This window comes from Phasianus colchicus, chromosome 5 (genome assembly GCF_987193195.1).
Source record: "Phasianus colchicus chromosome 5, bPhaCol1.hap1.1, whole genome shotgun sequence".
In the NCBI taxonomy this organism is placed as follows: Eukaryota; Metazoa; Chordata; class Aves; order Galliformes; family Phasianidae; genus Phasianus; species Phasianus colchicus.
In genome coordinates this window covers 32803900-32815314 of record NC_143440.1, presented here as the reverse complement: position 1 = coordinate 32815314, position 11415 = coordinate 32803900, and the positions used below count along the sequence as shown (strand labels likewise).

Here is an 11415-nt window from a genome sequence, read left to right as displayed (position 1 = left end):
TGCAGCAAAGTCAAGTGTTAAAAGCCTTAAATGGAAATATTTTCAAATAAAACTAACATAAAGTATATTTGAACTTCCAACATTGTTCCTAACAAATTGTTGCTCCTGAAAAGCATCAGCAATGCACTTTGGTCTGCTTTAGTAATTGGGAAGGAAAATTACTGCATTTTTGAAATCTTTTAGAAATTCTCTCTGCCCTCCTGTATTTCAGAAGCATTTCTCAGGCCCTCAGATGTCTTTCTACTCTTTAAAATCCAATTATATACACAAAAGTTCAGCAATTTTTAGCTCACAGTGGGGAAATGAGGGGAAAACAACTGTTCCACAGACTCACAAGGTCAAAAATAATGAATACAGTTTGGAGACACTGATGGTATTTGTATCAAACCATGCAGCCTATTGTCACAAGAAATTCTTCCACCACACATTTAATCAGTGAAACTATTCAGTGAGTACCCTAGCTGCCTATCATAAAATTGAGCAGCCAAAGCTTCCCAACTTTTGTCTGTCTTGTTAGGTGACTAATAATCCTCTGGAAAGCATATTTTTGAAAAGGACCTAGATTGTTGTTGAAGCCTTTACCGAGATCTTAAAATTGATGAAATGATAAAATGATATTAAAATGATCTTTAGTAATTATTTATATGGACTGTTCTTCAATGGATAAACTAAAAAGATAAATATTAGTGTTAAGATTACAGACATAACATACACATCCTATAATCTGGATCATCAAAGCAATACTTTCATTCTCTATTATAGAGAAGTCTGTGAGGGGTACTTTTATTTTAAAAACGGTACATGATCATGAAGGGTTTTGTCTGAAGATCATGATTCAACTGCAGTTTTTCAACAAGATTCTTCAAAGTTTTGTAGCAACAGAAACATATACACCTCACAGTGAACACGGGCTAAAATTTGTAGTCTCAATTATTCTTAAGAAATTTCAAGTAATATGACTTTTATATGCTTGTGGTATTAATTTAAATTTGTTCTAACATATTTTATGACCAACCATGAAAAAAACTATTTTTTAAAATGTTCCATATTCATTAGTGGTTATTTAAATTGATAGAATTAACTTGAATTAAATAATCAATATGAAAATATTGATTTTATTCCTTTTATTCTTTTAAAATAGGCATATGAAGGTAATAAAAAGGATGAGCCACTGCTTTATTTTACTGCAACCCTTGTAATTTTAAGTCTTCTGCCAATAGCTCTTGTCTTCAAGTCAGCTTCTGATACAAGGACTGAAATTGAAAAAAAAGAAATGGAGACTGAAGTGAACTTCAGTAACTGTTATTCTAATAATAAATCACAGGCATCTTATATCTTAACCATGCCTTGAATTTTCTCAGCAAATGGTTTGGGAATTTAGTATATGTTGCATTATAAATTCTTTCTGAAAAAGCAAGCCAAAATGTAACATTCCTGAAAGCACTCAGTAAGAGTCCAAATCTCTTGATGATACCCAGAAACATGGTGTTTCTTGTTTTGTTTTCTTTTTAGAAATGGAAAAACAATTATAAAAATATTGTGCTAATAAATCAAAAAAGGCGCTTGAAATAATCTCATAAAATGTTACGGTTTAAATAATGCCCTTCATCAGTATTCTTTGTTTAACATTTTATGTTTATTGATAAATGAAGATGTGTTTAAATAATTCAAACAAAACATTAGCTGCAAGCAAGGAATTAATAATTGATAGGACTGGAAGGGCTTTTTTTCACTTGGGAAATAGATAATATTAGCTTAATGTGGGGTTGTAGGAACAGAGGAAATGTAATGGATCTGCTTGCTTTAAACTGATGATGGTTATTGTGGTCTGAAAGTTGCTACAAAGGCAAAAGCAGGACAGCTCTGTAACTGTAATAGATTTCACTCATAGGAGCTGACAATGCAAATTGTGGTTTGATATGCCAGATTTATACATGGAAGGGAATCTAATAAACTTAACATAAAGGAAAAAAAATAAATGCTATTAACTTGTCTGAGAATTTTAAAAGGGCAAAAACAGAAGGATTATGGTGTCTTACTATATCTGGATTTTCTTCCAGTGTACTCTCTTTATGAATACTGTTATCCATAGCTTTATTTAATACATCGTTACTAAGGATACTGTAACACAGAAGTCAATGCATTCTTGAGAGTCCTCAGAGGTAGACTATTTTAGTCTAGAAATACTCATCATAAGATTTTACTTAGATTTGCCTGTAAAGAAGCCAGACCATTCCAGCTGCAAATTTGAACTTGGCAGTCTTTTCTGAGGGAATGTAAAAAAAAAAACAGCTTTGTCAGAACTTCTGCAAGAAGGGAGTTTTCTTTGGCAATCCTCAGATTTTGTTTGTTAACTGCAGAATTATATGGAATTACTCAAAAATCTGTTCTGCAACTCCCATTCATTGTTGGAGGTACTAGAGTAACAGTAATCAGAAAGAAAGCCTACTAAATGATGCTTTTATTTCCATACAGTATTGTTTATGAATCTATAATCCAGATGTTCAGTCTAATCTAGCAACAAGGAATTTGAATTTACACATATAACTAACATTTGGCTTTATTACTTTGACAGGCAGGATAAAATGTAAATACTATAGCACCTCTATTATAATACCATAATTGCATATAATAATTTGTCCAAAAGTGTAAGATTATAAATCTCATATTTTGCATGTTTGCAAAACATTTTTCTAGTAAGATTTTTCAGACAGTAATAAACAAGAATATTCAAAACTGCAAACTGATCTGAAAACCAACAGCATTTTGCAGACTTTAAAATTAATTTCAAGCGATCATAGCCATATTGCATTTGACCCTTATTGTGGGAAATTTCACAGTCACAGATTATCAGGAGGGCTTTTTTAAAGTTGGTGCTAGAAGAGCCAAACAGTTTTAATAAAAACATCAAATACAATCAGTCCTTGTAACTTAAATTGGTTGCATCTTATGTCATCACTTATGAAAAATGAATATGCCATATTACTGAAAATGAGCAGTTGTGCTTTGTACCTATTTTCCACAGGGGTAAAAGGTTAAAAAGGGAGCAAGGCAGTGAAGAAACAAGTTCTGGATCTATAGCTGTGTGCCAAGTTCATACCTGAGCATCTCCCAGAATAATTTTTCTTAAGCAGACAGATTGTAAGCCAGCACAAAATTGATTTCAGAAATGCAAATGGGAGAAAGCAGCTTTGTTTTACAGCCATTGCAACACTCGACATGACATTTAGATAGACTTGCTTGCATTGACAGTAGGCACATATGTCTACTATTTTGTTTTAAAATATATGTATTGCTTTTAATAACACCATTACAGCTGTTCACAAAATGACGCCTCTAGACAGAAGCACTACAATGAAAAAGAGAGTATCAACAGAAGGACTGTATCTGCATGTAACCCTTACAGTTGCCAAGAAATGAAGATATAACATATGGTCACTTTGTAAAGGTGAGATGAACAAAAAACAAGCAGCAACCTAGCCAATTTTTGTCATTTGAATTTTCCTTCAAAACTAAATTTAGTTCCATACAACTCTTTTTAACTTGAATGATATGCTTATTAAAATACAAAACAGCAAACTCTGCAACTGTGAAAACAATTTAAAAATAAATTATAGGAATCGTATATTGCCAATTCTTTTTTTTTTTTTTTTACTTGTCTAAAGCTATTCTTTAAAAATTAAAGTATAATTTTGCAGCAGAAGAATCAAATTCTATATACAGTTTGCTAGTGTGAAGAGAGGAAGTTGTAACTTATATTAAATATCCCACTGTTTATATGTCTATGAATGTCTTCCCTTGATTTATCTGTTTATTGAACTGCCTTGCAAGGGCCACTCCTCACAAGAATGCATGGGGGAATGTTAATGTAACTCTTAAGTCTCTTTGATAATCTTCCTGGATACCATCCAGAAAATGAAAAGGTTTAGGAGAAAAAGTAATAAACCTATAAACGTTTAAAGTTTCACCTGAAAAAATTCAGAGACACTGTGGGGAAAGTATGAATAGACAAGCTACTGTGTTCGGGCAATATTACTGCTTTTTTTCCTGAATGGCTAACAAAAATTCAGAGTTGCATGGTACCTTTTCACCAAAAATCATAATCTTTATATAATTCTGTTCATTGATAATGAACATTTACATATCTAGCCCTCTTTTCCTGCCTCAGGAAAAGAAACAAAAGAAACTGATTGTTTCATTTGGAGTTTTTTTTGTTGTTGTTACTTGGGATTTTTGTGTGGCTGTGTGTGTGTCTTGTGCTTTGTTTGCTTACAGCACTATATCCCAAGCTGCTCTTTCCTTTTTGTCATGCTATTTCAGATTTGTTTGCAGACACATTCTACAGCCCCTTCTCTATACAGTTCTTTGTCAAAATTTCTTCCTTCATCCTCTAACTTTCAGCTCTTCACTTGTCCACAATGGTAGAGGCCTTTTTAAACAAGGATTTGTTATTATGTATTTGATTTCAGGGATTAAAAAGTAAGCGTATGTTTAGAATAGAGGTCATTACTTTTCCAGTTCTCTTGTTTAACTCATATTGGCTATGCTATGCTACATATAGGAGTCAAGACACTGAACGTCAGGAGACTGAAATTCAGACTGTTTAAGGAAACATTTAAAATGTTGTTCCTCTCCTGGGAAAGCTGTCCTTACAGTAAAGGAGTGCAGCAAAGCTGGCTGCTCTTTATGGGCGCCATGTCCTTCTTATATTGAGGCCCCAGAACTGGACACAGTACTTCAGATGGGGTCTCACAAGAGCATGGGCAGTGGGGCAGAATCACCTCCCCTTCACCTGCTGGTCACACTTCTCTTGATGCAACTCAGGATATAATTGGCCTTCTGGGCTGCAAGCACAGGTTGCTGGTTCAGTTTTAATTTTCATCATTTGGCACTCCCAAATCCTTCTCCTCAGGGCCGCTATCAAGACATTCTCTGCCCAGCCTGTATCTGTGATTGAAATTGCCACGAGCCAGATGCAGGACCTTGCTCTTGGCAGTGTCAAACTTCATGAGGTTGGCAGGGGCCACCTCTCAAGCCTGTCCAGGTCCCTCTGGATAGCATCCTTTCCCTCTAGTGTGTCAACCATTCCTCACAGGCATTCCTCAGTGAGACTTAGCTAATAATCTGCCAGAATAACCTGCATAAATGACTCCTGTCTTCACTGCACATGAATTCTCAGTCTGTTTCTGTAATCCAAAAGGCTGTGTGATAAGACCAATAGTAGTATATAAATGGAAGTAAAAAGACATAAGAAAGGAAGACATAATTCAAATAATCATTTCATCAGAATTGATACTTCTCTGATTTATCTGTTGTATTAGCTCTTTGCAAAGGATTTAGTTCTAGTGCACACTAAAAATACTGAAGAAGCATTTAGTCCCATGTTGTCACCAAGAATTGGAGGAGCTGTGCAATCTCTCTAGCAAAAGTGTTGCTGCCAGTACTGTCTGGACAAGTAACTTGGGCAGAAATGTTAATTTACAACCTTAAACTAGAAAGAAAAATATAACTGGGCAGGAAAAATAATTGTCACTACATGTCTGACACAGACCTGATGAAAGGTGGAAGCCATGTGAGAGAAAAATGCCAGTCTACATCTCACAGCAGCTATAAGGAGCAATTTCAGAAACAATTCAACGATTGTGTTGCTGCCCCAACACAGACTCCAAAGCAAAATGGCTGTGCAAAGTTCCAGGTCATCACACCAGCTGTTGGTCAGAACAAGAGTAAGACTTGTTAGGACTGCTAATATTCAAAATATGGGTCAATAGGACAGAGCAGTGGAAGGGCTGAGAAGATCAGCACTCACTAATTAGGACAGTGCTCAGCTATCCCAATTCAAGAAGCATCTTTTGGTTCAGGACAGATGTTATGGGGAATATCAAACAAAATAACCAGCAGTGCAATTTTTTTTGGTTGATCTGGTATTTACTGCATATTCAGTAAGTTCTGCAGGAAGAATCAAGTAACACATTGATTTCCCTGCACATGCAACAGAAAATACAAAAAAACCTCCTTTTTAAGACCTTATTAAAAGACAATTTCAATTTATTCAATTTTTTTCACACCTCTAAGTTGAAACAGTTTGCATTTGCACTGCTAAATTCCAAATATTAAAATTAACTAGTTGTACCATCTATATGTTTTCTGAGAAGAATGTGAGTCTGGAGTTCATTGCACAGCTATCGTACATGGAGGTTACACTGACCTACAGTAACATCACTTTCCAACCCATCCACTCAAGTACAGTCACTGAAGTCAATGTACATCTGGTAATTAGTGGGGATGACGAGTCAGCCTTTTCTCCCTATGATAACAAGAAAAACAGCTAATGTAATGCAACACTGTACATTGATCTTTTTTTGATCAAAGGAAAGATTTTGCAGAGACATCAGATCATCAGGAAAAAAGGTGAGTGTATATCTCTATAAAGTTTTGATAAGATGGTCCTTTCTGCATCAGATTCTGTTCTAATCAAATTAGTGCTCCAAAACAGTAACAAATAGAAGTGAATGCAGTGCAAGCTAAAGAAATAAAAGTAATGTTAAAAGCTATGACCTCAATTAAAGAAAAGCTGGATGAAAAATGTATTACCTCACATGTGGTTGAAGTGATAACATAAAAATTATCTTTTCATTTCTAAAGATTGTTTGGGTAGAGAAAATAAATATTAGTGGGGTTTAAGGGCTATATGAAAGAAAGATAACAAATTTCACTTGGGGCGTATTTATGTTGATTATTGGAAAGAACTTTCCCAGCTTTCCATAGGCTATGAAATAGTTTTTTTAACGGGAAATGACAAAAGCAGTGAAATTTTAGAGAAAACTTGAATAAAGCACAGAAATTCTACAGTGCTTCACTTGTGATCATCTTCTAACTCTGGTTTTGTTGTTACAATCATTCTTTTGGGCATGTATGCTTTATACTTGAGAGGCAATTTAAGCTACTTTACGGAAGATTTTTACAGCGTAATTATTATTTAAGTCTTACTTACATACTTATTTTTTCCTCTTTTTTTTTTTTTCTCAAATTTCAATTCGAATTTTCATGTTTCCATCTTGGAAAATCAAAATGACAGAAAGTATACTGAATATGAATTTTAAGAAAAAAAGAGTTGAAAGCTAGTTTTGAAAAGGACAATCTTAGAATTACATGTTCTAACTTCAGATTTCAAAATAATTTTCTATCTATGCTAATCAGTTTAACCTTAAATAAATAAACTTCACCGGGGATGAAGGATTTCAACTGAATCAGAACAGCTCTTTTTGAAAATTGAAATCTGATTGTTGTCTAATTTTTTTGTTGTTGTTGTTATTTTTTTTCTCTTAGAATTTAGATATAAAGACACTTGGAACTTCATGTTCTAAATCAGGCCTTAACCCTGAACTTGTAAAACTTCCCAGAAAACAAAGTAAACCATTCCTCTTCTACTTACTGACAGCACATCTAATTCTTCTATTTCACAAGGTGCTGTTTCTTTTGTACTAGCTTCAATGTATTCAGAAGCCTTCCAAGACACTCAGCATAGCTTCTTGATTCTGCAAGAATGTTCCGTTTCTCTGATCTGCCTCCTTTCCAGCAATGAATAACGATAAACAGATTTTGCAAAAAATCTCTTTAGTGATGTTTAAATTGAGGAACAAAATTCAGAGAGAGATAAGGTATCACTTTTTGTCAAACATGTTACTCTAATTTTATGTCCTACATCTTGATTTGATGCAATGTTTATAACAACACATTTTATGTATAATGCCATGAAGTGATGACAATCTGCTCTACTGTCATGGTGTGATGTTGAATTAATAGGAAACAAGGTGAGGGCAGAGCAGGCAATCATTGTATGTGTTAACTTCATGATTAACCATTGGGTTCTTAATAAACTCTTACTTTACAAAACAGACTGCCAAATATTTTTGTCACTTCTACAATATTTTGTCAAGATATATGACCTTGAAAGTCACCTTTAAAGTTATCGTAATATTTCACACAACTAAGATTAACACAGCTTTTATGAACTTCAATGAGAACACACCTGATGTGTAAAACAATCATTAATGGAGATTGGAATCCCTAAAAAAAATGTATACAGTGAAGAATGTTGCAAGAAAATATACTTCATTTCTCAGAATTTAATTAAACTTTGTGCATAATATTCATTAATTATACTAGAATATTTTTCCCTGAATAGAAAATAGAGAAACTTTTACATACCATTCCCATCGCAGTTTATGAAATGTGTTTGGCAGATTACAGAGCTCAGAAGCACTTTCTCAGTTTCGAGATCATCAATTGCTTACTACAAAACTACTGGTTGTCTGCTTGCTGCACTATTTCAATTAAAACACCATATATGTCCTCATTTCAGGGAGAATGCAGGACATAAATCTGTCCTCATTTCTCTGCATAACAACTTAAAACTTCTGTAGCTGTAGTATGCAAGATCACCATCAGGCATTTTTGACCAAGGAATATATTCTCTGGAACTTACTCAAGTTGATGCTCAGTATTTATTGATATGACTATTGCTACCATAGTAAGAGAAACACAATCAAAACTAAACCATACTAGGTGAAATAAGGGAGCACATCAAACAAAAGGATTCCTGCTCCATGAAGTTCAAATTCCAGGCATAAACAACAGACAGCAAGTACAAATAAATAGAAGTACCTGTAGTTTAACACTTAATCATCCCAAAAGCATCAACTTCACTTTCCTTAAAATTTTTAGATATCATTATAAAATAGAATTTAAAAGGCATGCTGTTAGAAGACACTAACATAATACTCCCCTCGTACTCTTCTCAAGCATCTAGGTAGGATAGCATATGAAAAAGAATGAACATAGCTTCTTCAAACCTAACCCAATAAGATATGAAGGCCTGAAGAGGTTAGCTAAAAGCAAGTGTTTATCTATCAACAGCAATTTGAAATGACAGAATGCGGGGCTTGGCCATGAAGAGCTGGAAGAGTGAGATGGAAATAAGAAGCTTCTTTTCTTCATCTACGTAGTCATACTCAATAACAGAAAGTTTGAGGCAGGCCTATTTTACATAGCATCAAGAAAATTTCACCTATCCATTCCATCGAAGAATATTTAAGTAGTAGTGAGTGAAAGCATACATAAAAATCAACAAACGATAGCTAACCATAAACTTAATGCCCTGTTGAAATACATGTTTTAGCAGACTGTCACAGGTCTGATTTATCAACAGGAACATATTTTAATGATGTTACAAGGGTTCACTTTCATCCGTTTTGCAGATGTCTCTCTGTAGCTTCTATATTTGCATCACATGGCTCTACATAGTCTTTCTTAATGAGCTTCAGAAATACAATAGTTAGAAAATAAATTATTCCAGACACATTTATTCCCAAGTCTTTCAAGTTTGTTCATTAGCCATAGCTATATGTTTTTGCAATAGAACAGAAACTAAATCTAGTCACAGTGCTGTTGTGGACCAAAGTTAATCAAATAATTATTGTACCCTCCACAAATAAGCCCAACTGTACCTATGCCACTTTGAAAGGAAAACTGATGGTTATAAGTAGAAGTGAAGTTTTTAAACATTATAAGACATCTCCTAAAAGTCAAACATTTCTATAGAACTGAAGAATTTTTTATGCTTACTTCCAAAAGATTCTTATACATCTGTTCAGATGTTAGCTTCATATTCTTTAGGTTGTTCTCCTGAGAATAAGTTCTCAATTCAATTTCTAATCTTTAATGAAGATTATGTAATAATTTTGTAATTAATAATCCACAGCATTATTAGATGTGAGCTACAACAGGAAGTTTAGACTACTGCTTAACTACTGCCCAAGAGCTTTATTTGTTCATTTTTTGGTGGAGGCTCTAAAATAGTAGTTTAAAAAGTAGAACTTCCTCTAACACAAGATGTACACTGAATAGATCATGTTAGCCAGAAACATCACAATAATTATTAATTAAATATATTAATTAAATATTGTGATGCTCAGTTAATCTAGGGTTACTTGTTCTGATACAAACGAAACAATGTACTTTCCGAGCAAGATAAATATTTTCATCAAAATCAGTTTCAGATTTCACCTTTTTTTTTTTTCCTACTGTACATGAGAATCAACTGTAGCATAATTTACAGGAATAAAGACAAAAAAAAAAGAAAATGCTAAGGAAATTGAAGTCTCTGTTTTCTTCTGACTTATACAACCTGTCTCTGTCTGCCTTTCCACCTTTGAGCTCTCTCTTTTTTTTTTTTTAAACACTGAAGAATATATTTATGTGTAAGAAAAAAGCCACAAGAGTAAAAAAGCACTGTCTGAAAAATCTAAGAACAATTAATGAAGAAATAAAAAATATCTACTACAGAATGCCTGTTATTTGCCCTTAAGTGATAGATTAGATACTGGAAATCACATTACAATTTGATGTATGTGTCACTTTAAGAATGATTCTTGGATTGTGGAGGCAGCTCATGTGTCATATGATGTAAGTACTTTTATTGAGTAGGTAAGTATGTAATAGCTAAAAGCCTCATAAATCAGCTAAGTGGTCTCCCAATTTATAGAGAATATTTGATCTGAGAACATTACCGTCTGGTGAGCCACTGAGAAAAAGACAAGACATGAAGAGTGATGGAGATAGATACATTAGATAATTTTTTTGGATATATAGTATCTGTGGTTAGCTCTTCATTGCTTGCATCTTTTTTAGTCATTAACACCTGTGCAGGTGTAATATACTACCAAATTAAAGTTTTTCTACTCACTTTAACAGTTTTTATAGCTGCTTCTCATAGGGGTAAAGTCATACAGAATGAAATGCATCAGCATGTTATAAATCAGAGGTCTTTCTTTTTAAATACCAGTTAGCAAAATACTGTCTATTTGAGGACTGTCTGAAGTACATAAAATAGTCCAAATTAATCTAGACAGACTTCTCAGAGTGTTACTAAATAGAACGAGTACATATTTTCTAATTGCAAATACAAATCACAAGTGTTTTATTTTGTATTGGAACAATGAAAAACTTTGAGAAACCATATATACACAAGTAAATATATAACTATACACAGTTATATATTAGTTATATATATAGTTTATAAACTATGTTTATAAATGAAATAATACCATTTTAATCTATTTTGATTCTCCTTTCCAGAGTTTTTTATGGAGTACTTAATAGCTGCATTAAAAGTATTTCATATTTAACAGCATGTCAGTAGTATAATAATCTGTAAACTATGATAAAATGTATAGTGACCAGAGCTGAACTTTTGAACCTGTTGCAACATAAGAAAGCAAAGTGTTATTTATTTGCTGTACTGTATTTATAAAATTAAATAATTTCTATTTGCTGTGGTTTATGTATTAAGCATTCTCCTGATTGCAAAATGGATGCTTCAACATATATTTGAAATAGTGATTTGTGTGGGTT

The 11415-nt window shown here is 33.3% G+C and overlaps 1 long non-coding RNA gene across 1 annotated transcript; it reads right to left on the bottom strand.

Annotated features, from left to right (window-relative positions):
• Nucleotides 1-1174: 1174 nt before the first annotated feature.
• Nucleotides 1175-7575, bottom strand: LOC149917836 (uncharacterized). Its single transcript, XR_016467276.1, has 4 exons — nt 7436-7575; nt 6209-6307; nt 5552-5708; nt 1175-1253 (listed from the first exon to the last, which is right to left on the bottom strand). It is a non-coding gene; the product is annotated as an uncharacterized LOC149917836 (long non-coding RNA).
• Nucleotides 7576-11415: the final 3840 nt, after the last annotated feature.